Genomic DNA, 26,980 nt, shown 5'->3' with positions numbered 1-26,980 from the left:
TTTATGGTTTAAATGCTGCATATCATTATGAACTAGGAAGTTCCTTGGCACAATATTCCAACATATCTCAAAAATCCCCACTACAGGGGACAAAAACGGCAAACAAAAAACTTTATAGTAAAAAAGATTTATTTTCATGAAAAAATGACAATAGTGGATTTCTGAAGAGCACAAAAGGCAAAAGAAACTGCCTTTGCTAGTAATACGATACAAAGAATGATGGAAATCCACAGATCCAGCCAAAACTCACTAATGCTGGTGCATTCAATGAACCACCAGGGCCTATGAGTTTTGTTGTGCCTTTTTAGGGCTGAAGGCAGTCCCTTGCAGTGATGGACAGGTGGATCCGTCTCTTGGGGGGGTCCACACAAAAAACACATGGTACATAAAAGAAGATGCAATGACATAAAGAAATTAAATGAACGACAATGGTAATGTAAAAAATGAAAACAACAGACATAAAAGAGACATTTGAACTCCAGCCAGAGGGGAACCCTGGCTAAAACACAATACACATCGTACTGCAGTGTCTACCTGGTGTAATTCCTGTGACTGTCTGTAATTTCAATGTATGAAAAAAATATACGACATGAATTTAACACCAGTTCTCATTTTAAGTAATTTGAATGATTATACATGAAATACCTGTGGTGGGCTGGCGCCCTGCCCAGGGTTTGTTTCCTGCCTTGCACCCTGTGTTGGCTGGGATTAGCTCCAGCAGACCCCTGTGACCCTGTAGTTAGGATATAACGGGTTGGATAATGGATGGATGGATATATGAAATATGGGCGGCTTGGTGGTGCAGTGGTAGTGCTGCTGCCTCGCAGTAATGAGACCTGGGTTCACTTCCTGGGTCCTCCTTGCGTGGAGTTTGCATGTTCTCCCCGTGTCTGCGTGGCTTTCCTCCCACAGTCATGCAGGTTAGGTGTATTGGCGATTCCAAATTTTCCCTAGTGTGTGTGTGCCCTGTGGTGGGCTGGTGCCCTGCCCAGGGTTTGTTTCCTGCCTTGCGCCCTGTGTTGGCTGGGATTGGCTCCAGCAGACCCCCGTGACCCTATAGTTAGGATATAGCGAGTTGGATAATGGATGGATGGATATATGAAATACAGGCCCGAATAATCATCTGTCAAAAAGAGTGAAAACGTGCTAGACATTTGAAACTGAGTTTGTAACTTTTATTTAATAACAGTGACTCCCACATGTTTAAACCAAACGCCTAGTACCAATGTAAAATAATAATAAACATAAAATAATAATCACAAGCAAGACTACCACTGTCTTAAAATATTTACGGTATAAAATAAGGCATTGAGACTGCAAATCAAAGAGTCAGTTTAAAAAATTACAGCTAATCACAGATTAAAAATCAATGAAGAAAAATATTAAAAAGGAGTCAATGCATATCATCAGCTCCTTTTGGAATGTTAGGCTATAAACTGATAGGACCTTTTAATGGAGATTTAACAGAGAAATCATTTTTTTACAGCAGAATACAGGTAACCTCTAATGATGGGATGTAACTTGCTGGCCTGCAATTTAAACTAATTCATCAACGCAAAACAGAAACATCCGCTTAACTGCCCTAACTTGATGTAAATGCATGTGTTTGTAATGCAGCAGCAGCTTGAATGGCTTCAACTAGTTTGACATTGTCATATTGTATGTTGATTGTATTTTTGCTTGTATAACTAATACTTTTATTGTAACCTGATCAAATAAAAGGAACAAGTTGGTGTATGTGTATGAATCTTATTGAATATCCAGGAGACCAGCCACAAAAATCTACCAGGAAAATCTGCTAAATCTGTTTACTGGCAAGAGAATACACTAGGAACATTATTTGAAAGATTCATCTAGTATTCAACCTTGCTTGAAAAAGTGAAATAGTTGTTTCTTAAAGTGATTTGTATAATAAATCTATTCCTATTTTGACATTGGGTTACTTAAAATAAATCTTATAGTGTTCTGCTTAAAATTTTAAGAGCAAATAAAGAATTACATGGAAGAGTTTTGTTTTTCACATAAAGTAGTCTAAAACATTAGCAAAATATTTATTTGTGTTTCATGTGGAATAGAAAATATAACTGCATAAAAAATAGCACAAAACTAAAATTAATTCAGCTAATTTTATTTTTCTGTTTTTTTTAATTTTGATTTGATATACTGTACTTATTGACCTTGGTCATGCAACTGATGTGCTATGTTTTCTTTTGTAGTAAGTGTATATGTTAGACAGTATTTATTCACACCATTGAAGTCTTCTGTATCTTGTTTTTTTCTCATTCTTACAGGTTTAGTTACACTGGTCTGCCAAAAAAAAAAATTCTGCCAAAAAAAAAAATTCAGTCCCATCCAGTTTTTGAAAGATGCAAATTTCACATGAAAATGCACTTTTTTTGAGAACGAAATACTATATTTTTAAAATGAATTATTTAGACTTGAAACAAATTGCAAATTGCACATATATAATTGTTGTACATATAATTATTAGTTACAAGAAGTAGTCACATGGTAGTGTTTTTTTCCTCTCATAATTCTCTGAAAGTATTTCACGGTGGAATGGCCAACAAATATCTGTCAACATAGACTCACTCCTCTTCCTGCTATAATATATCTCCATTTTTAAGCAATGTCCTAATGGAACCTGTCCCCATGTTTACAGGGAAATTAATCCAAATAATCCAAATGCTACATGACTTTTAAAGACAAGTGCTTGGTAGGAAGAGAGAAGCTCCTCAACTAGTTCTTTGTAGTTTTCTGCCTTTGTATTCCCAAGAAAACTGTGGCCCACAATTTCAAATACACTGCCTTCCTAGCCTTTTTTTTTCAACTTTGCACTGCTTGGATTTGAAGAAAAGCTCCCAGATTTGAGGTCCGCCAATGATACCTTTTTTTATTTTTGCTTTTCCAATGGCACTTTTCTTGTCTCGATAATTTTAGCATTTCCTTACCTGTTACCTGGTCAATACAATGGATGAATCAACATGCCCATGCAAAACTCTGTGAAAACCATTTATACAGCAAATTCTGTCTTATGGACAATAAAATTTCATCTTTCCAATCTTCTAAATATACATTTCTAACTATTTCAAAAGAATAAAAAGTGAAAAAAAAAATGTGTAGAAAATAACACGATTTCCGGTTGTTTCCATCTCACCTAATGTTAAGAACTGCCAATTTTCAGCTTAAAATAAATTTCAAATAATATTATGAGAATGAAAGATACTTTTGCCATATTAACAAAAAGAACTTGTTTTTAAGAAATCAACCATTCTTTTTCAACATTACATTTTTCACTGAATCCAATAACTTAGGGAAATGGTTTGTGGTAGAGAATTTCCAATAGCAGAAATGGATTCAGCACAGCTGAATCTATAAACAACACCATTGTTTTTTACAGAAAGATTTTGGTGCAGATCAGTGTTATTTACTTATCTTTTCTAAAGTGAAAATCCAATCCTTATTAACTGATAAAATACTGTATAACCATATCCATCCGAGGTTTTGCTATTGTAATGACCAGAAACATACAGGTTTAGAATCTTGGTAGGATAAACTGACAGTTTGGTCCTTGGCAGAATGATAACTGCTCCAAATTAGGATTTCTTTCAAGAAAATATTATGTTGCATACATTCATCCATCAACTTCATGAATGTATTTTTTCTATTACAGAGTTTTGCATAGCCAATGTCTGTCCCTCAGCACTGGGCATAAGGGAAGGACGAATACTGAATGGAAAGCCGGTCCATTACAGAGCAGACCAGCCATAGGTGCACCCGCCACTACATTCCCTAATTCTGATCTAATTTAGGAATGCCAATATGTATGAATTTCAGATACAGGAAAGTCTACGGAGTCTGCAAACATCACTTAGTATTCAGAGAAGAATTGAACGCTGATCCCTGAAACCATGAAAGCAGTATTAACCACCGTCATCAAGATGTCCCTCTTTAGATTATTAAATGTTAACATACTGATGTACTGTACATATTATTGGGCAACAATGTTAACATCATGATGTACTTACTGTACATATTATTGGGCAACACTGTGCAGCCTGGCAGCAGACTGTGTACTGTTTGCAGAAGGCGACAGCAATATTGAGAGGAAATGGAATTAGGAGATAGTATAGTGAAGTTAGAATTCATGCAGGGGGTCATAACTGGAAATGCAATAACAAATATGAAAGCTCAGGATGTGGTCAGAGAAGAGAGCAGTAAGTTGTAAGGCTAAAAGTGTTCATTTGAAATCATTTTAACCATTGGATAAATTTTAACAAGCCACTTTGCACAACAATGTCCAACAATCCTATCAAATTAATTCCTTAAAAATAACAAAGTTGAATTTTGTCCCACTGCCACACTACTTGGTAACATATTCCCTGTGTTTACGGTTCTCTGTGTGAAGAAAAACTTACTAATGTTTATGCGAAATTTAAACTTAAGTTTCCAACTATGTCCCTCTGTTCTTGTTGAACTCATTTAAAAGTAACAGTCTCAATCCAGTGTAGTAATTTCTCTCTATTATAATAAAAAATCCTGCAGAGAAACACTAGGGATACGAGACGTGATCTTCACGTTAAGATCACGGAAGACACTTAAAAGACCTGCGAGACTAAAGAGATTGGCCACGGAGCGTCTCGCAGGGACCTTAAACATGAGATTTTGCGCCAAGAGATTGACCCAGGACCGTCTTGCGATGACGTAGAACGTTAGATTTTTGCAAGACACGCCCTACTTACAACCAAATAAGAGCACGGCTCTCAGCAACACACTCAGTCCTGTAAAGGAGGTTTTGAGCACATGCAGATCCAGGGTTCTCAGCGCATATAAAGCATATAAGGACAATACATTATAAATGAAACTTAGATGACTAAGCGAAGAAGAAAGCAGCACGGAGAAAAGAGACTCAAAAGCGTTGGAGAGAAAAAAAGAAAAAGAATAATCTAGGTGCAAATTCAGAAAATAAGTAAAGTAATTATCAGCCCGGAACAAGTGGATTTGAAAAAAAAGTATGTCCAATCGGGCTCAGAATTAAAAGACAGAGAGTAAAAGACAAAATAGAACTTCATAAAGACGTTCACAAACGTTGGCGCTATACACGTGCGGAGCAGGTTAGAGATTATGAAAGCAGTTGAATTTGAAAGGCTCAAAAAAAAAAAAAGGCGCGATACACATGTGAAAAAAGTTAAAGAATATGAAAGTAGGAAAATTAGAAAGTATAAAAAAAAGAAAGTAAAGATTGCAGTAGCACAAACAAATGGAAATTATTATTCGAAAAAGGAAAAATAATCACCACGGACCAGGTGTCATTGAAAAAAAAGCAGGACAAAGTGAGATCAGAAATAATAGACAGAGTAGAAAACAAAGTAAAACATCATAAAGAGGTTAAAAAATAAGAGGGCCAAACACATGCAGAGCAGGTTAGAGATAATGAAAACTGGAATTCAAAAGACTAAAAAAAAACATAGGCACGAAACACATACAGAGCAAGATACAGAATATGAAAGCAGGAAAAAAGAACAGTGTCATAACAAAGAAAGTAATCTCATTAGCTCAAACAAAGAGAAATTATTACTCGGAGAAACAATGAAAAGGCGAATAGAGATCGAAAATAAGGACACAGGTTATATGTCAGAAGTATGTAAATATTGTAAGGCTTTGAAGATTAAGTCAGAGAATTTCAAAAACAGGGTTTACCTCACATGCAGTAGATCGTTTTGTCTGTGCTGAAATTCCAAACAGAGAAACCTATCCTGAATTATGGTACAAAGTCATTAAACACATGTCTCACTGACATCATTAAAAAAATTCAGAACGTTGGAACTCGAAAGATTCCAAATATTGTTTTTACAGAAGTTCTGAAATAAAAGTGAAACTAATGAAATAGCAACAAATTAAAAGAAAACATTTTTTTTAAAGTGTGTGTCCTGAAAAAAAAAAATGGGGGTTGGCGAGCGAGGCGAGCAGGGGGCAAAGCCCCCTAGTCTTTCATAATTTTAAATTTCTTACTCTCCTTTTTGGTTAAACTGAGAAGGATCAGCTCCTTATACTTTCCCTCTAAGCTCATGCCTCTCAGTCCTGGTATTAGTCTTTTTCTACATTGGACTTTTTCTACCACTGCTATGTCATTTTTTGTAGCACAAAGACCAAAATGTCACACAGTATTACTCCAGGTGATGCCTCAACAGTGCATTATAAAGCCTAAGGATAACTTTCTTTGACTTGAACTGTATACATTGTACTATGTAACCAAACATTCCGTTAGCTTTCTTAATGGCTTCTGAACACTTTTTGGTAGATTATTGTAACAAGTCCACTATGATACCTAAATCCTTCTTATAAGCAGTACTTTTAATTTTCAGACCTCCCATTGATATGCAAAACCAAAGCTATGGAACACAAGGCATAAATCATAATGAGAGGGCAGAGAAAACCGTTGTAACCAGCAAATGTAAAAACTAACTACTGTATATGAAATAACACAAAGGGGTTTCTTTCACAAATCTAAAATTTGGATGATTAGGTATGCATGGTGTAGTCTTTTTAAAATGTCACCCAAATGATGTCATGACACATGACTTCCAGGAACCACCTGCCAGCATTGGTGCCTTGCATAGCTACCAGTCTCCAACATGCTGTGGTCCATAAGCAAAAGAAGATGGCATCCCAGGAGAACCACTAGATCCCATGGCCTCAGAAACCCTGAAAAGAATGTCCAATCTTTTGTAGAGGCCAAGGAACAGACAGAAAATTTTAAATTATAAGACAGATTATGACAGCATGGACCTCAATTAATTTCCTGCGGTAGTCAATATCACTGTGGTTTGGAGCATTCTCCCCACATCGTCATGGATGTCACAGTTTCTTGCCATAGTACTAATGGTGACTGTAAGTTGTCCCATTATGACTGAGAATGCTCTGTATTGGCTATCCATCCACTTTTACGTCTTACTTTGTGACCAATACTGTGGGGCTATGTTCAGGAAATACATAGATAAATAATAGATGGATGGATAGATGAGTGGATATATGTTATTAGAAATTAAAAGTTTATGATTTGTCTACGGCACGGTGGTGCAGTGGTAGCGCTGCTGCCTCGCAGTTAGGGGACCCGGGTTCGCTTCCCGGGTCCTCCCTGCGTGGAGTTTGCATGGTGTCTGCGTGGGTTTCCTCCGGGCACTCTGGTTTCCTCCCACAATCCAAAGACATGCAGGTTAGGTGGATTGGCGATTCTAAATTGGCCCTAGTGTGTGCTTGGTGTGTTTGTGTGTGTGCTGCGGTAGGTTGGCACCCTGCCCTAGATTGGTTCGTGCCCTGTGTTGGCTGGGATTGGCTCCAGCAGACCCCCGTGACCCTGTGTTTGGATTCAGCGGGTTAGAAAATGGATGGATGGATGGATGATTTGTCTAACACATGTAATAAATGCCCAATAGCACTAAATACAACTGTTGAAATAATATTAACAGATATAATCAAAATTCTTGTATGTCTATTTATAAAAGCAAATCTAACAAAATATACATACTGGGAATCATTGGAATATATACATACATTTATTACCTTTATTTAAAATGCATAATTTCAGTAACTCTCATAAACCTAATCTTTACCCCTGGCCATTATTATAGCCAGCAGAGCTGACCATGGCCTTAAATGCAGCCTCCATCTAAAGTAATTTTTTCTGCTTGCCTGTGTATAGGAAAACATATTACCATACCATAACAACCGATCACTTCATGAAGTTTGTTCTTTTAGTTTTCCTTAAATGTGTTTCTCCATTAAACCTCTATGTACTTAACAGGATATGGGCTAAAGCAAAGCAGGCAAGAAATATATCAAGACACAGCACTGTATAAACAATTGCATTTAACCTAGATTAAATATAGTAGAGACATTATTAAAATGTTAGTCCTCTGCTTTAGTCCAGATTGTCAACCAAGCATTATTTGCCTGCATGCTGCCTTTATGAATGCATGGGGTTTCCTCCAGAATCACTTTTTTCCCATCATCCCAAAATGTGTATGATAGTCTTACTAGCAATTTTCAAGTTGGTTGAAAATGAGGGTGGGTGTGGATGTACAGTGTGTGGGACTGTCTCCCCACTTTATGCCCAGCGCTTCCCCTTGACTCTGAAGAGGACAAAGCAGGAACAGATAATGAATGGATGGATAAATAATTTAATCACAACTCTCTGCTCATATTCTAATAAAAATTTGAAATAAACATTCCTCAAAAAATTCCTATACGTGGATCTACTGTACAGTATACTGTATTATCATTAATTAATTTTGCTCTGTGGGGTATGCACAACATTACCATCCATGGTTTTTGACATCTCGATTAAATGCACGCCTTTAGCTGATACTTGAAATATGTGCAGAGAGATCCATTTCTGCTAAAGGTTTTAGTTTTCTTACCTTAAAAAGTTATAACTTAGAACAAAGTGGCATTTTTCTGCTTTACCTTTCATTTTGTAAAATATTTTGTCTTTTTCCAGGAGCAAAAATGAATTTATTTATCATAGGTATTGTGCCAGCATCATTCAAGCAGTCTCATTTATATTTAATTTGTTTTGCATTGTATCACCGTTTAAGAGGGGGTTTCGGAGGAGCGACCGCATTTCCTTAGTGTGCTTTCAGCCCTCCTCTTCACAACGCAAGAGACAGAGATGTGAAGTGGATGGCGCATAGCGCACCCCAGGTTGGTGGGCGAGCAAGGGGCAAAGCCTCTTTGTTTATATTTAAAAAACTAATTTGATCATGCATTTCATGCTCAATCTTCTAACTATACCTGGGCAGACCTTTTATGAAATAAATGCCTTTAGTTTTAGTGCATTGTATTGTGTGTTATTCTGCTTGAGCTCAGTACTCAGATCAGTCTTTATCAGACTCATGTTTATATAAGGGTAAATATCGAAAGAAGCACCTACATTCATGTATATAAATGGCGCCAGAACAACTTCTAATCACCTAGGCACAGGTTTTACAAGTGAGCTGAGGACTGAGTGACTGGAACTAAGCTGGAGGGATGTGACAAAGTTCCTATATGATAAATGACCTCGCTTGGTACTGTATATTCATGAAGGTGGTCAACAGTACTGTCTTAGGTGCAGCTATGGAATATTCCATATATGCTGATTTGGGTTAGGATCTGGGGTAGCTGTGGCATGCTTTCTACTTCTGCAAACCAACCTTTGATCACTTTTGGATTGTGGTATTGTCATTGTGGAAGATTGCACTACAATGAGGACTGAAATACAGAACAGGGCAGATGTGATCACATTAAATCAATTCACAATGGTTGGCTTGTACAAGTGAACTAGTGGATTTAAACCATGTCATGAAATTCGGTATGAGAACCACAAACCTTTACTACATGAACTTATTTTGGTGTGCATCAGTCATTTACACATCTACTGGTTAAGAACAAGATGAAAGGTGATTCGTCCAACCAGATGACATGTTTTTTTCCACTGTTTAGTAAACCAATGCTTGAGTGCTTTACACCCATTTACTAATAAAATTTAATTCAAGGTGTTATCAGGGGTTTCTCCACTGTAACATGACTATACAAAGCCTCTCAGTGTAGTTCTTGGCTGACTGTCCTTGGTCCTCTCTTACAGTAGATAACGTTGTCAAATCACCCAGAGCTGCTTGTCTGTTTTCCTTGCAGTAAAATAAATGTAAAGATATCACGGTTAAGGTGTTTGCACTTTTGACAATAGTTCCTTCTTAACGTTGATGTCTTTCCCACCATTATGATATCCTGAGTTCTCTTTAAAACATCTGCAAGTACAAGTCTTCTTCACTGAAACCCTTGCCAAATGTGTCACAACAATCATCTGTTTTTTCAAAGTCTCTCTTTACTTCTAGCCACGGCAGCCAAATAATAAGAAAAATGACTGCCAGTGAATTTCCAAATTGTTTCAAAGACCATATAGCGCAAAATTTTGGAGTGGCAGATGCCACAAGAGAATTTAATGCAGTCCTCTTTCATGGAGAGGTTACAGCTGTCATTTACTTCAGGATCTGTATACAGTACTGGATTTGTAAGTTGACATTATTTACAATGTGACCAGAGCAGTTACATCAGCTACCGTTTTAATTATAAGCGTTCCTCTTATGAACATTACTAGATGCAAAATATTATCATCAAGTGACTTACAAAACCATGTATTCATATTTTAAATGACAAAACTAAAAGAAGGTGGTCAATTCATATGTAATATTGCATAAAATGTGCAACTCTTTGCTAAAATAAGTGGCCATTATAACGTACACTCACCTAAAGGATTATTAGGAACACCATACTAATACGGTGTTTGACCCCCTTTCGCCTTCAGAACTGCCTTAATTCTACGTGGCATTGATTCAACGAGGTGCTGAAAGCATTCTTTAGAAATGTTGGCCCATATTGATAGGATAGCATCTTGCAGTTGATGGAGATTTGTGGGATGCACATCCAGGGCACGAAGCTCCCGTTCCACCACATCCCAAAGATGCTCTATTGGGTTGAGATCTGGTGACTGTGGGGGCCATTTTAGTACAGTGAACTCATTGTCATGTTCAAGAAACCAATTTGAAATGATTCGAGCTTTGTGACATGGTGCATTATCCTGCTGGAAGTAGCCATCAGAGGATGGGTACATGGTGGTCATGAAGGGATGGACATGGTCAGAAACAATGCTCAGGTAGCCCGTGGCATTTAAACGATGCCCAATTGGCACTAAGGGGCCTAAAGTGTGCCAAGAAAACATCCCCCACACCATTACACCACCACCACCAGCCTGCACAGTGGTAACAAGGCATGATGGATCCATGTTCTCATTCTGTTTACGCCAAATTCTGACTCTACCATTTGAATGTCTCAACAGAAATCGAGACTCATCAGACCAGGCAACATTTTTCCAGTCTTCAACTGTCCAATTTTGGTGAGCTCGTGCAAATTGTAGCCTCTTTTTCCTATTTGTAGTGGAGATGAGTGGTACCCGGTGGGGTCTTCTGCTGTTGTAGCCCATCCGCCTCAAGGTTGTGCGTGTTGTGGCTTCAAAATGCTTTGCTGCATACCTCGGTTGTAACGAGTGGTTATTTCAGTCAAAGTTGCTCTTCTATCAGCTTGAATCAGTCAGCCCATTCTCCTCTGACCTCTAGCATCAATAAGGCATTTTCGCCCACAGGACTGCCGCATACTGGATGTTTTTCCCTTTTCTCACCATTCTTTGTAAACCCTAGAAATGGTTGTGCGTGAAATTCCCAGTAACTGAGCAGATTGTGAAATACTCAGACTGGCCCGTCTGGCACCAACAACCATGCCATGCTCAAAATTGCTTAAATCACCTTTCTTTCTCATTCTGACATTCAGTTTGGAGTTCAGGAGATTGTCTTGACCAGGACCACACCCCTAAATGCATTGAAGCAACTGCCATATGATTGGTTGATTAGATAATTATATTAATGAGAAATTGAACAGGTGTTCCTAATAATCCTTTAGGTGAGTGTATATAGTACATTATTTCATTATATCACAAGAAATATATGGAAGGAGTAGTTACACATAACTTATAGTAGTACTTGCATGTATTTTTATTTCCCTTAGGATTACATAACCTGGATTAAAATATGTGAGGCATGGTATCGCAGTGCACAATTTTAATACTTGCACCTCTTGAGCTGGCAGATTGGTGTCTTGTGTTTGTAGTTTACATGTTCACTCTGGAGTTCCTCCAAGGACACCAGTTTGCTCTTATGGTAAAAAGGTGTGTTTTTAAATCAGTTGTTTAACAAGTTTCTGTTTATTGTTAAGTGTGTGCATAAGTGGCTCTGCAGCTAGCAGCCAGAGAAGTGCTGGATCCTGCATTGTGTGCCCACTCCTTTGGTCATAGGATGGTTGTAGCAAACCCATCTTTATACACACAACAGATTTCTTGCAGTTTTGCAAACCCATATAGCATTTATAAATTGACAAAATTTTAAAAGTAGCTTTGTGTTTAAAAAAGGCCCTGTGATGGACTGCTACCCTGTCCAGGGATGGTTGCCATTTTTTGCCTAATGCTTCCCAGATAATCATTAGCCCCCAGTAACACTGAGGTGGATTAAGAGGGTCAATAAGAGGGTCAAGAATATTGAATTGTTTTCACTGTCCAGTAATCAGTAAAATTACATTCAAAATATATATGTAAAATAAAATAGAAATAACATACCAAGTATTGTTCATAATTCTTAATGGAATACTTGACTCAAAAAGTATATATATATTTTAATATGTTAATTACCCCAGGTAGTTTAAAGTGTTTGTGGAGAGAAAAAATCAATCTCATATTTTCATGCAGAACAGAGATAACAAAGTTTCTGATAGTGTAGGCAGTGATCAACACTAGATAACAGCAGATGATGTCAAAATGTCCATGAAACAACCTAATGTTAATTATGTCACAGTCCATATGTCAAACTGTCCTGGGTATGACATTAATCTGCACCCATCCCTGCATGTAGGCACTCCAACCTGCAGGGAAAAACTTGAGGCTTGGTGGCAGAATTGGCACTTGAGCCACCATAAAAAACCTCACACTGTTCCACTCCATCTGAATTAGTGTGGTGCTGAGGTGTCACCCATTGCATGGCTGCACTCGGGTCCTAATCTGGGATCCTGGTTTGTCATGTGGTGGGTGCGGCAATGCGCTGTATCAGCACGTGCTCCTAACCTCATATGTCAAGTCATCTAGTCATATGCTCACAATGTCCCAAATTAATTTATTTTTTACTAAAATATTGTTAAATAGTCACTTCTGAACATCACTCTTGTGAACTAAATTGAAATACACTCAAATGCAACCAAGCATTTGAATTGAAGACACACCTCCTCAATCATGAGTCCAACCTAGTACACAGCTCATTCATTGGCTGTGCTTCTTGTGATATCAACATTGCAAAGTGCACTGAAGAAGAGTACAACTAAAGATTAAAATTTAAAGACAAGTAATTGAAAACATTTTTAGGCAGAGAACAATCCTCCTACTTGTGTGTTTCTGTCAATTGGTCCGTAACTCCTTCATACATTGAGGTATGTATGTATAAAATAAGCTTATTTAGCTTATTAGTTTGGTGACAAACAATGCCTTTTCCAGCATGATGGAACAAAAACATCGGAATTTTGGGTCCGTAGCCAGGAAACTCCCCAGAACTTAATCCCATTGAGAACCTTTGGTCAATCATCTATCTATCTATCAAGAAGCAGGTGGAGAAACAGAAACCCACAAATGTTGAGAAACTCCCGAACTTGTGGTCAATCATCTGTCTATCTATCTATCTATCTATCTATCTATCTATCTATCTATCTATCTATCTATCTATCTATCTATCTATCTATCTATCTATCTATCTATCTATCTATCTATCTATCTATCTATCTATCTATCTATCTATCTATCTATCTATCTATCTATCTAAGAAGCAGGTGGAGAAATAAAAATCCACAAATTCTGACAAACTCCCAGCATTGATTAAGCAAGAATGAGCTGCCATCAGTCAGGATTTGGCCCAGGAGTTGACTTACAGCATGCCAGGGTGAATTGCAGAGGTCTTGAAAAAGAAGGGCCAACATTGTAAATACTGACTCTTTGCATAAACTTAATGTATTTGTCAATAAAGGCCTTATGAAATGCTTGTAATTATACTTCAGTGTACAATAGAAACATCTGAGAAAAAGATCTAAAAACACTGTAGCAGCAAACTTTGTGAAAACCAATACTTGTGTAATTCTCAAAACTTTTGGCAACGACCATAGATAGTTGCAGCCCTATTGTTGTTGATATAAGGGAGGCCTAGCTGCATTTCCTGACACACTTCTGCTGAATGATTCGTTGGCTGAAAATCATCAGTGTTGGTGTGTCGGAGAGAGGAGGTGTAGCATTGTTCATTATGGCGCTCAGTTTGGTTTTCATTCTCCCCATCAATATTTAGTACACTTATAAGGCAAACTTAGAAAATAATCTGGGCTCCAGGTATTTAGCCGTCAAAATCAGTTTACCTTTAATCACTGATGCAACATTTGCAAGGAGACAACATAACAAAAATTTAACACATATGATGTATTAGAAAAGTATTTGAAATAAACAACAGTAACATTTATAGATGAGCAAGGATACTTTAAACACTTGCTGAAGACTTGCCCAAATGCTGCCCAATATAAAATGAATACTAATGCAATTGAGTTAAAGTTTATTTATTTAATGTCTAATTTAAGACTTAGGTTTCCTTCTAAAAAAGTGTTACTGTATTAGTCCTTTGTAAAATAACATCCTCAATCACACTGAATACAGTTCAGAGTTGTAAGGGTTCAGACCATATCCCCATAGCTCTGAGCAAAAGGTAGGAAACGGCCCCAAAAGAGACTACCTGTCCATTACTGATCCTCATTACTTTGCTGCATGGCCTAAAAAAACAAAAATGAAATAAAGGCCTAAAGACTTACATAAAAATATTTTATTAGAGGAAGTGTGTTCTTCCAGAATAAAGCAGGCAGCCAGCTACTAGGGGATGGCATGTTTCATATTTTTATTAGAAGGATGTGTGGTTTAAGCCTATAATGCTCTAGATGTTATGAGTCTATGGGCACTAGATTACCTCCAAATTATTATTACTTTTAATATAAAGAACAAAGCACATTCCAATTAAAAAATATAGCAAATACCGTAATATATTCCAGAGAAAATTTACAAACTGTAGCTATCAGCCACCACCCAACTTACCTATACCTATACGATAAGAAAGTCCAATCTAAAGAGGTTCTTAATAAAAAATAAAACAAATGAACTAAAAAGGTTTGACACAAGCATGACATGGTTACTTTAGAATCACATCAATGAATTCTCCAATTTCACATAATATAGTACATTTATTTACTATTCAGTTGCGTGTGTAAGGTGTATTGAAATTCTTCTAGCTGAGAAAAATAAGACTTTCTGCAAATAGTGTGGTATACTAATTTTTCATAGCCAGGAGAGTTTGCCCAAACTGTTGTGCCCCAACAGAGACCCCCTGTATTGAAAAGTTTGATATTACAGTTGATTTTACAGGGCAATCAACATTTATGCCACAAAGTATGGTTGGCTCTTTAACTGTGCTGTGGGGATTAGGGAATCAGAAGGACCTGGGACTGGCAGATGGAGATCTGAGACGAATGCCATAAGAATTTATAAGGGTGTGTGGTTTTACTGATTATTCCAGATATAGCTCCAACATAAAGACCCTTAATGAACTTAAGAGTCAAAGTGATAGCTGAAGAAAGGTTCAAATGACTTTAAAGGTAATGTAGTAGAAACTGTTTGAGAATTGTGGGAAACACCCTTTGTTATTTGTACTTGTACAATACATTTTGGATGGTGATGAGCCACACCACCAAAATGACAAAGTCCAGACCCACTTTACTAAGTCCAGTTTATTTCTTATTTTGCATTTTCCATTGTTTACCCCCTCATGATGATTTTGTAAAATAAAAAAAAAATTATGCATTGCTTCAGCACGTTCTCCATAGCTACTGTGCAAACCCTTCAATTTTATATACAGTATATGGTTAATGCTTGATTATTTTTTAAAAATTAAGTTATATACCCACAATCTTATACTGGTAAAATGTTGTTTATTCGTAAAAATTAGCACAGAATCCATAATAGCAATTGGTATTTTACACAATGAGACTTCTACAGCAAATGTACAATGTGTTCCAAGGGACACATTAAACATTTTAATTCACAAAAGTAACCACTGCCATTGTAAGGAAACTTTAAATTTCACTGTTCAGCGGCACTATTGTTAACTCAAATGTAGTGTTTCATACTAAGAAGCTATATGGTTTTAAGTAAAATAAGTAGAAAAATAGATAACATATTAGAGCAGTGATTAGAGGAGCTGTAAGAATGCTCTAGGCACTTTATTTCAGTTATTGACCAGGGGCCTCATGCATAAACGGTGCATACGCACAGAAATGTTGCGTAAGAATTTTCCACGTTCAAATCGCGATGTATAAAACCTAAACTTGGCATAAAGCTACGCACTTTTCCACAGTACCTCATACTGTACCTTGTTCTCCGCTCGGTTTTGCAGACTGGCGGCACCCAGCGTCAAAGCAGTACTACTGTTCCTGTGTGGTTACTCTTTATTTTCCTGACGCAGCTTTATAAATACAGTGAAACTAACCGAATGTTGTTTATTAGTGTAATGCATCTCATTGTAATTAACTTGTAACAATATAATGATCCAGGGAATAGCCATAGTATTCCAAATACCATAACTGCTTTAGCGTTGTTACTCTCACTTCTCCTTCTTCTTTTTCTTCTTTCAGCTGCTCCCTTTACGGGTTGCCACAGCGGATCATCTTTTTCCATATTACTCTCACTGCACCATTCAGAGTATTTATATGACTGTATCTGAGTGGGGAATCACAGCAGCAGCTGATCGGAAAGAGAATTATCGGTATTACAGCATCAAACCCACGCTGCCAAAGCCACAGCAAAACGTTTCAAAGCCATTCCTGTACAGACCTCGCGGTTCAGAAACAGTTTCATCCCAAGAAGTATAAACTCACTCAATCAATTGCTCCTTGTAGAACTGTTTTACTTATAAGTACAATTACCTCACTGTAAACTTGCACTACAGTTATAATATTGCACAACCTGAGCCACTTTATAAAGCGCGCATTTACATATGATGACGATATCATTTGTAAGATGAAATGCAGCAAAATGTTGATTATATTATACAGATAAAACTTTAACTTCATTTAAATAATCTGTATTGTTAATAATTAAACATGTGAGGACGCGGTGCCGCAGCGCTAGCAAGTTCATGTATTGTTTCTGCCTTGCGCTGTATATTTGCTGAGGCTGGCGCGACACTGGAAGGATAGATGGATTGAATAATTAAACACATACTATGAAGATATTTCAATGTTCCTTAAAAGTTTTGAACAATCATCTTTGTAAGCTTATAGATGGCTTAACGTCTATTACAGAGCTGATTGTGTGGCGATTGGGTATTTGAGGAAAGAAAATTAAGGACAGGAATTGTAGGTTAGTACGTTTGAAAGAGACAGGACAGCTACAGTAAAGTATTTCATCGAAGGTCACACATGGTGCAGCAACATCTTGTATGAGACATGAACAATCACTGCGCCATCGTGTTCATAATAACATGCTTTCATTCCAATAATCATATCACATATACATCTCAGTATTTTAATTATTCAGAGAGCTGTAATATCATGAATGTAAAGAATTCTGTGTCCTGTCGGAGAAACAGAAAGCCGGTTTAAGAAGCACGTAGTGATTCACACACAGAGCACATAGAAGATCAAATACAAAACAAAGCATTTAACGTGCTGCTTTAGTTACGGTGGGATTTGAGAAACTAGTAAATTAAATGAATTTAAGATGAAGTTTATTATGTTCTACTTTAATGACAAAATAAAATACGTGATTAAAGTGGATATTTTGAGATTGAAATTAACATTTCGTTCACATTGTACCCTAATAAGCTTCCATATGACACTCAGACGGTGGGCCACGTCTTGCCTTTTCACGGCGACTTTGATATCTGACAACTTCTTTTTTATGTCGGGCACTGTGCGACATTGTGAACTTGAGCTTGTTTCCACCGACAGACTATGTCACTCGATCAACTTCCTTTTCTTGTTTATTCCACTGTATAAACCAACAAATAGTACGTTTTTCTTTGCCTCCACTTGGTATTCGCTGAAATTCTTCTATTTTCCCTCTTGCTTTTCCCATTGCCTTTTCACAGAAAACGGAGCTTAAGGTCTGTTTATATTGATTTGCATATTCAAAGAGGCGTAATTCTGGGAGGAGACGGACAGAAGGCGTGGGCACGAGCGTTAGTTTTAATGCTGACCGGGATTTATGTAGCGGAAGAACGCAAAAGTTGGGGTACGCACAGATTCCTGCATCTGGAATTTTCTGTGTGTAAGTACATTACGGCTTTTGTGCTTACGTCATGTTATAGTGTGAATTCTACGCACGCCAATAAGCATGAGGCCCCTGGTCTATATGTGTATGTGTGTGTAGTTTCCTCCATGTTCAAATGTATTTTCCACACATCCAGATAATGTGTTAGTTTATCTGGCAACTCTAAATTGGCCTTTTCTGAGCTTATTGTCTCATCCAGGTTGGTTCCTGCCTTTAACCAGTAATGCCAGGATACACTCCAGCTTCTTACATTTCAATAAAGGGAAAAATAGATATTGAAATGGGGTTAAAGGCACAAACTACTGTTTTGTTTTTTTATTTCTTGGCATTTATAAAATTTTCTTAATGAAGTCACTACTGTGTTTGTACCACTTTTCATAGCCATAAATGCTCCCTAATAAATACTGTAAATACTGTCGGAATCGGTTTAGGCACTGATGATGCTGAAAAGAAGAATCAAAGGAAAGAAAAATCCAACACAATTACTGGGCGTCTGTTGTCTAGGCTATACTAGCCGGCTTTTCAAGATGAAGGAATTTCTCCCATCAGGGATGTAGCCTTCACAGAGGTGGGTTCATCAGTGAACATCAGCTTCCAGTGTTGTCTCTCTTTATTTAGGTCTGGAAGTGATATCAGAAGTCCGTCTCTTGAAAAACTAGCTGTGCTGGAAGATAGATAGAGAAGGATCAACATCAGAATTGAAAGACTGTCTGAAAACCTTGAAAGTCCAAACCTAGTGAAATTCATAGCTGAATTATTCTCTAAAAATAATTGGAGATGACTTCAAATCAGACACCGAGATCTCAGCAGCTTACAGCATACCTGGATCAAATTCCTCAAAACAGAGAAGCTTGATTGTCTGTTTTAACAAACTACAGGGTAAAGAAAAGTTGATGTGGATTCTCAGACAGAAAGAGAAAATTATATTTGAAAATAACTGCATTTGTATTTTCCCAGATTTCTCTCCTTCAACAGCTGCCAAATAAGATGCACTGTACAGAAATCAGGTGAAGCCTCTTGTTTCCTGCTAAATTGAAAGTGATTTTTGATGGCCAATTCTACATTAGTAATTCTCCTAAAGGAGCAGAAAAAGAGCTAAAAAGATTGATCCCAACATGAACACGAGTCATATTGAGTCCGGGTAATGCAAAGAAGATTCTGCTTGCAACTTGGCTTATTATTAATGCAACATTTGCCATAATAATACATTCTATCTCCTTTTTGCCCATTTTTTTTTCTTTTTTTTTCCAATTACTATATTGAAATTTCTTCTATTAAATATATGTATATTTTAGTAACCACTAACTAACTAGTAATTAAACATTTATTAGGAATTTGAAACATCCAAGCATCCAAAGGGCGACTCTACAGTGACCTTAAGGAAAATGTTTCATGGCACTATTCAACTTTCAGTTTTATTACTGGGTGGAAAATATATAAGCTATAAAGTCCTGGACATATTGCTGTATATACACAAGCCTTTTCTGCAATAGAAATAAAATCTTGTTGCACTTCTTTGTACACCCTGCTTTATGCCCCAGTAAATACAAATTATCATCAATGTGCAAATAATCCAATTGTCCTTCAGTCACTATATAATATGGAACCAATGCAGGAAGCACTTTAAACCAGAGAAGCTTATTTATCTGTTGCACCTCTGCATGACAATCACCTTTTTGTACCCTCTCAAAGTTACATAGTATTTAATGTTTGGAAAATGTCCAGGTTTAAAACACTTGGAGAACTATATATGGATAATGTGTTCGTATCTTATGAACAATTATGCTTCAAATTTAACTTGCCATCAACTCAATGTTTCCTCTACTTTCAAATCAGAATTTTTACTAAAAGGAAACCTGCCCAGTTTTCCTCACCTCCCACCCATTTCCGTTCCAGATGCAATACTGATCAGTCTTGAAGATTCGGACAGTATCTCAATAATATACAAAAACAATTTGAAGTCTCTTCCTTTCAAAGATTCCAGGGTCCAGTGGGTTAAGGATCTTTCACTTAACATATCAGAAAAGTAGTGGAAGGCAGCCATGCATAGAATATACTCTATCTCCATATGCACAAAGCATTCAGTCATTCAACTTAAAATCCCTTATCAAGCATTTAAAATTGTCCAAAATGTTTTCAGGGCAAAATTCAACCCATGAACACTGCAATGTAGCTCCAGCCTCACTGGGCCACATATTTTGGATGTGCACCAAATTAACATCATTCTGCTGAAATCTTTGGATGTCTATCGGACAGCCTTGGGGTCTCAATCACTTCCAACCCATTAACAGCTATGTTTGGTGGACTCCCAGATGGGCTTAAAGTACAGCATGACAAATTGATTGTAATTGCTGTTACCACACTACTAGCACATAGACTTCTCTTGCTCAACTGGAACAATCCCAAGCCACCTTTTTTAAGTCAGTGGGTAACTGATGGTCTATACTATTTGAAATTAAAAAAAAATAAATTCTCACTTAAGGAGGATCTGTTCAAAATGTTTTTAAAATATGGCAAGATCTAATTAATATATATAATAATATATTGATGAAAGGACATTCTCCTTTCTTTTTTGTTTTTAAGGATTTGCTCATGCTGTTGGCTCACCTTTCTTTCTCTCAGGCGGGGTTTCAATTATGGTTTGCTTGACATGATTGTATGGAATGTTGTTTTATTCAAATAAAATTAATAACATAATAGTAAAAAAGTTCCAGACACTTGAAGCAGAGGTGACCCCTTACGAGAGCAATTTTTCCTAATAATTTGCCATATATTTTCATTGTTCAGTAATGCAAAGACCTCTGTCTTATCCTTTTTAATGCTTTTGCAGTTAAAACTTGTTCACATAATGCATGGTGGTTTTATCAGCTGTGTAGGAAGTACATTTTCTGTAGAACATTTTTATTTTTATTGTCACATATGCAGAGTTTCCAGTTATTTCTATATATGTATATGTTTCATTTATTGTTACTGGGAGCTTTGCACCCTGCTCGTTTCGCTCGCCAACCTCTGGGCTGGTGCTATGCGCAAGCCACTTTGTGGTTCTGCCACTCGCGTATGGGGTGGTGGATGTACAATTTAAACAATTTGTTATTTTCATGGGAATTGTTACAATTGCATAATAGAACTAACTATTTTACATTACGAGTAATTAACCATATTAAAAAATAGTAAAATATAATCATTTGAAAATAAATTATGTTTCGTTTGAGTTTTTCTTTGGGTTATACAATTTCGTTCTGTTTGGCTTTGACATTAAGATGCAAATATTTTTTAAACTTACACTTTTACTGTAAAACCAGTAAAAACAGTTTTTTGAATTAAATTTCAGTCAATATCGCACAGAATTTTGATTCTGTTTTTGGACTTGCATCATGACAATGCAACGTATAACTGCCCATGAGAGAATTTTGTTTCTTTCTCTCTAATAAATACACCGACTTTTTCAAATGTTTGTCTTTGTGATTTGTTAATTGTCTTTGCAAAATCCATTCTAATGGGAAATGGTTAACGTTTAATATGAATGGCATGTCAAGATCTCCTTTGTTGTCTAATGTTATACGGGGAAGATGTACTACATTACCTTTCTTGGATGCATCCTTCTTTCAACAGTAATTTGGGCGTTGGAAGACCGGACAGTGTTAACGGTTGTAGATATTCTTTGGAATATTGTAAGTTGATGTTTTTATCTTCCGCACATAGTCTATTGATACGCAATGAAATGATTGTGATGACATTCATCAATAAGATTTGGACATAATAGGTCTTCTTTAATTGGGAACTTAAAGTGAGAAAAACGTAAAAATTCATAAGAGCTAAGAGGGCAGGAAATGTGTCTGTCAGAAGCATTCACACGAATGAGATGCGAGTGGACCGTGCGCGCGTTTAAATATGGTTGATAGGAGGGCGTGATTTGAAACAATCTCAAGTCAAAAGTCTCATCTCGCAGGACTTGAAAAAATCTCTTCAGAAAAATCTAGTCTCATCGCAGCATTTTTTTTAATATATTAGAGAGACATATTAAATAAAAGAGGGACCACTAACTCACAATATGGCAGAATATGAGTTAAGACGTGTATATTTTTAGAAAATATTGTTGCCTAACAAATTATTTAAATTTAATTTGGGCAAAAAAGAATAGCATAGATAGATAGATAGATAGATAGATAGATAGATAGATAGATAGATAGATAGATAGATAGATAGATAGATAGATAGATAGATAGATAGATAGATAGATAGATAGATAGATAGATAGAATTATTATTATTAGTTGTAAAAAGGAAAGAACACTAAATCAAGGAAAACTCTTAACAGTTTCCAAGAATAAGCCATTTCCTGACAAGTTCAAAAGCATCATACTTAATGCTTAGTTTTGATGTGTAATGAACTTATATTCTCTGCATTTCTCCATCTTTTTTGTGATTCTGTCAGTTTTGAGTGTTTTCCCTATATAATGGTTATGATTACCTTTGTCTTAACAAGACTGTTGTATTTTGTGGACTGAATCCACCTGTTCTGACCACATGCATGGCATTTAATAAACTGTCTCTGTAGAAGAAGATGCATCTTGCTTTGTGTTTTTTTCTAGTCTTTTTTGTTGTTTAATATAGCTACAGCCATGCCATAGGTGAGGCTCACCTGAAGGTATCCCATGGTGCTTCAGGCAGAGAAGCGTGCACCATGTAAATTACCTGGTTGTCAACATTCCAATGAGGCTAACCCATGCTGAATGAATGCTAAAAGACAGATCAATTCTGAATGACGCTCTCAAGGTATAATTTTAGGCTAGAGGCAGTCAACTCAAATCAATGTCTGAGTCTTTACAACAAAAGCTTTTAATGGTACAAGAAATTAAACCTTTTCTCAGAAACTAGTTTTGCTCTGCATTAACCTCTGAAGATGCAGCTTTTATGGTAGTAATGTCTGAAATAATTCATAACATTCTCAAACCTGCCTAACGCAGCTCAGAGTTGCAGGTGGCCAGAGCCCACCCTGAAGGCAGTGAACTCAAGGCAGGAAACACCTTTGTATAGGGTGGCAGTTCATTATACTACTGTATTTTCATCTAAAATGGTGCTTTCACTTTATTTATAAAAGTATCTCTGTCCAAACTAAAATTACCAAAAATTCATATACTGTAACAAGATATTCACTTGCACTGCCCATGTGCACATTGGTGGAAAAAACCTTAAAGGGATGGAAACAGGTCACAAGATTCGTTGTAAAACTGTGATGCCCAGTAAATTATTTGCCTTTTGCGGATGTGTGCAAAATTCAAACTGTACAAAGCACAATTTAGATGCATACTGGTAGGCAACACAACAAGCGCCATGCCATCGAAATCAACTCCTCTACTCCCCGCTATGATGAAATATGGTTTTCTTCCTTGAAAGGAGAAAAATCAGGGAAGGAGACATTGTAATGAGCAGGACCCAATCAGGGAAGAGCTACATAATAAGCATGAACAAATAAGAGTGCGATTAGAGTCTGCATTTTCAAAGGTCTATGTTTTTCCCTGTCCACATTGCAATGCAGAGTCTAGAAAGTGCTTTGAAAAGTCTCCATTTTTGGAGATGAGAAAACACTGGGTTAGTGTGGACAAAAGATAAAAATGGAGACTATTGTCTACACTTTAAAATGAAAATCTATGGACTAGCCAGAGACTATGAAAAACTTACACTTGTATTATCAGCACAAGTTTAGAATTGTGGGGAAAAACTATAAGCATCTAATGAAACACATAATAGAAAACGGTCATTCTAAATTTCATAGTGAGCTCTGTTTACTGTGAAATTATTTAATTATTTTAGACTTTCTATGATTTGCAGTAGTTTCTGGTCTTCATAAGCTACAGAAATATTACCATGTCATCAATTGGTTTCTAAATGAAATACCCGCGTGCAATGTAAAATTAGTTTAATGAAAGTGGAAGTTGAGGATTCAGTCAAAATAAAGTACTCTTGCATTGAAAGTTCATTTTTTTTTGTTGTTTTTACTACACTGAAGGTGCTGTCACTATACCTTACCTGTGATTAAGGCTGCTCTGTTAAACTGCCGCTTTGTGCCATATTACCTATGAGGTACCTGTATGCCGTATTTTGTCTGTGAACTGATATATAGTTGTGAAAGCACATATCCACAAAACCTCAACTATGTTTGTATTCATCCCTCTTCTTGCCCTTTGGTGTGTTGTTTCTTCTCTATACATATGAAAGAGGGCTTTCTCCATCCTTGAATAGATTTAAGTACAATGAATGGAATATATTTTCCGCCAAACATTTCTCCACAAGTCAGTTAAGCCCCTATTTTCACTGAATTTGACTTTTGCTTCATTCACATTAAAGAAGGGTGAGTGTTTTCAACACAACTACAGGGCACTGTGAATAACACCCTATGTTGATGACAAATGCCACCTCCGTTTTTTTTTTTTTTAGGAATGTGTAAAATATATAGTATAGAGACAGCAGGCTGCAAAGTGGCTTGTGTAAATATTTTCATTTTTTTAAAAAAATAACAAGACCATGTTCATCATGTTTGTGGAGTGCTCAGTCATCTGTGTTACAGTCATTTGTCTGCTAAACTCACATTTACTCAGCCTGATCTTGGTGTATTGTATTTCCTTTCAGGGGCTGTTAATGGACATGTCTAACTTAAATAAGTTTAATCCTGATCAATACAGTAGATTACTAGACTGTGAGGCTTACAAATTATTGTTGCTGCTGTACAGTTTTAGCAACTATGACTGTTCTATTGAAAAAGGCTTCTTGTAAACTTGTTTTGGCCACAGATGACTATTCAGCAAACCTGGGATCTCCTGTCTATAACGTAAATTTAATGGAATGGAAGTGTTAGGCTGAGGAGCGTTAACAGCCACTTACTCAGGACTGCACAAAAAGTAGCTAATTGTGAGGGTGCCATCATATTTGCGCATATGTGTGATATCCATATGGTTTAAAAAAAAGTAAAAAACAGAACAGGAAAATGTTGACAGATTAAAGGGTACTAATTTATTCTAGATTATAAAACATTTTCTTGATTTTTACAGAATGTAAAATTATTTAGACATGGCAGAATGAGAGCAAGTCCAGCTCAGTTAGACTTCTGGTGTTTGAGCTTCTTATTTTGAGTAAAGACTTAGTCGCCAGTTTCATATACTGTAACTGTTTGACAGAACCTTAAAGTATATCTTCAGTGGGGTAAACAGCTAGCACAATTATATTGCATTATAATTAAAAGTATATCCACTTAGTACACTTCCAATAATCACATAAAATAGAAAAACTTCCTCTACCTTAGAGATCCTGCTGGATCCTTCTTTCACAATATACACTCACCTAAAGGATTATTAGGAACACCATACTAATACGGTGTTTGACCCCCTTTCGCCTTCAGAACTGCCTTAATTCTACGTGGCATTGATTCAACAAGGTGCTGAAAGCATTCTTTAGAAATGTTGGCCCATATTGATAGGATAGCATCTTGCAGTTGATGGAGATTTGTGGGATGCACATCCAGGGCACGGCTCCGTTTCACCACATCCCAAAGATGCTCTATTGGGTTGAGATCTGGTGACTGTGGGGGCCATTTTAGTACAGTGAACTCGTCATGTTCAAGAAACCAATTTGAAATGATTCGAGCTTTATGACATAGTGCATTATCCTGCTGGAAGTAGCCATCAGAGGATGGGTACATGGTGGTCATGAAGGGATGGACATGGTCAGAAACAATGCTCAGGTAGCCCGTGGCATTTAAACGATGCCCAATTGGCACTAAGGGGCCTAAAGTGTGCCAAGAAAACATCCCCCACACCATTACACCACCACCACCAGCCTGCACAGTGGTAACAAGGCATGATGGATCCATGTTCTCATTCTGTTTACGCCAAATTCTGACTCTACCATTTGAATGTCTCAACAGAAATCGAGACTCATCAGACCAGGCAACATTTTTCCAGTCTTCAACTGTCCAATTTTGGTGAGCTCGTGCAAATTGTAGCCTCTTTTTCCTATTTGTAGTGGAGATGAGTGGTACCCGGTGGGGTCTTCTGCTGTTGTAACCCATCCTCCTCATGGTTGTGCGTGTTGTGGCTTCACAAATGCTTTGCTGCATACCTCGGTTGTAACAAGTGGTTATTTCAGTCAAAGTTGCTCTTCTATCAGCTTGAATCAGTCGGCCCATTCTCCTCTGACCTCTAGCATCAACAAGGCATTTTCGCCCACAGGACTGCCGCATACTGGATGTTTTTCCCTTTTCACACCATTCTTTGTAAATCCAAGAAATGGTTGTGCGTGAAAATCCCAGTAACTGAGCAGACTGTGAAATACTCAGACCGGCCCGTCTGGCACCAACAACCATGCCACGCTCAAAATTGCTTAAATCACCTTTCTTTCTCATTCTGACATTCAGTTTGGAGTTCAGGAGATTGTCTTGACCAGGACCACACCCCTAAATGCATTGAAGCAACTGCCATGTGATTGGTTGATTAGATAATTGCATTAATGAGAAATTGAACAGGTGTTCCTAATAATCCTTTAGGTGACTGTACTTTTTCAGTGTTATTTTCACATTTCTGTAGCTTTTATAAAGTTTAATAATTTATTTCAAAAATGTTCTTAATGTGTTTACAGTTCACATTCTGATTGTCACGTATAGATTATGTCACAGTGTTTTTTTATCTAAAAACAGCTGCCATGTGTATTGTCTTTCTGAATTTACAGTACAGTGGATAAAGTTTATATTTAATATAGACACCACACTTATGGATATCTTGATGTGGCTTATGATTTCAATTTCTCCAACTATTCCTAGGCCTATAAAAACAATATACTGTAAGTATGTTTTTAGTGCTTCTGAGTCCACAGAATTTAGTGTTTATAATCATTTTTTGCTTACTTGTGTTTTTAACATTGCTAAAAACAATTCAGTTTCTACTGTGTGATTGTCTCATTTTCCTTATGGGCATTCCCATTCTAGACTGGCGGTTCCTGGAGGTCCTTA

At 36.9% G+C, this 26,980-nt stretch overlaps 1 protein-coding gene across 1 annotated transcript in view; it reads left to right on the top strand.

The window, feature by feature from the left end:
* LOC120525664 (T-lymphoma invasion and metastasis-inducing protein 2-like) overlaps positions 1 to 26,980 on the top strand; it is a 314,032-nt gene that overhangs the window by 20,944 nt on the left and 266,108 nt on the right. The gene's annotated exons all lie outside the window — the stretch shown is intronic.

The sequence above is a fragment of the Polypterus senegalus genome, chromosome 3, assembly GCF_016835505.1.
Source record: "Polypterus senegalus isolate Bchr_013 chromosome 3, ASM1683550v1, whole genome shotgun sequence".
In the NCBI taxonomy this organism is placed as follows: domain Eukaryota; kingdom Metazoa; phylum Chordata; class Cladistia; order Polypteriformes; family Polypteridae; genus Polypterus; species Polypterus senegalus.
The sequence above is the reverse complement of the archived record's forward strand: the minus strand, read 5'-3'. Positions and strand labels throughout refer to the sequence as shown.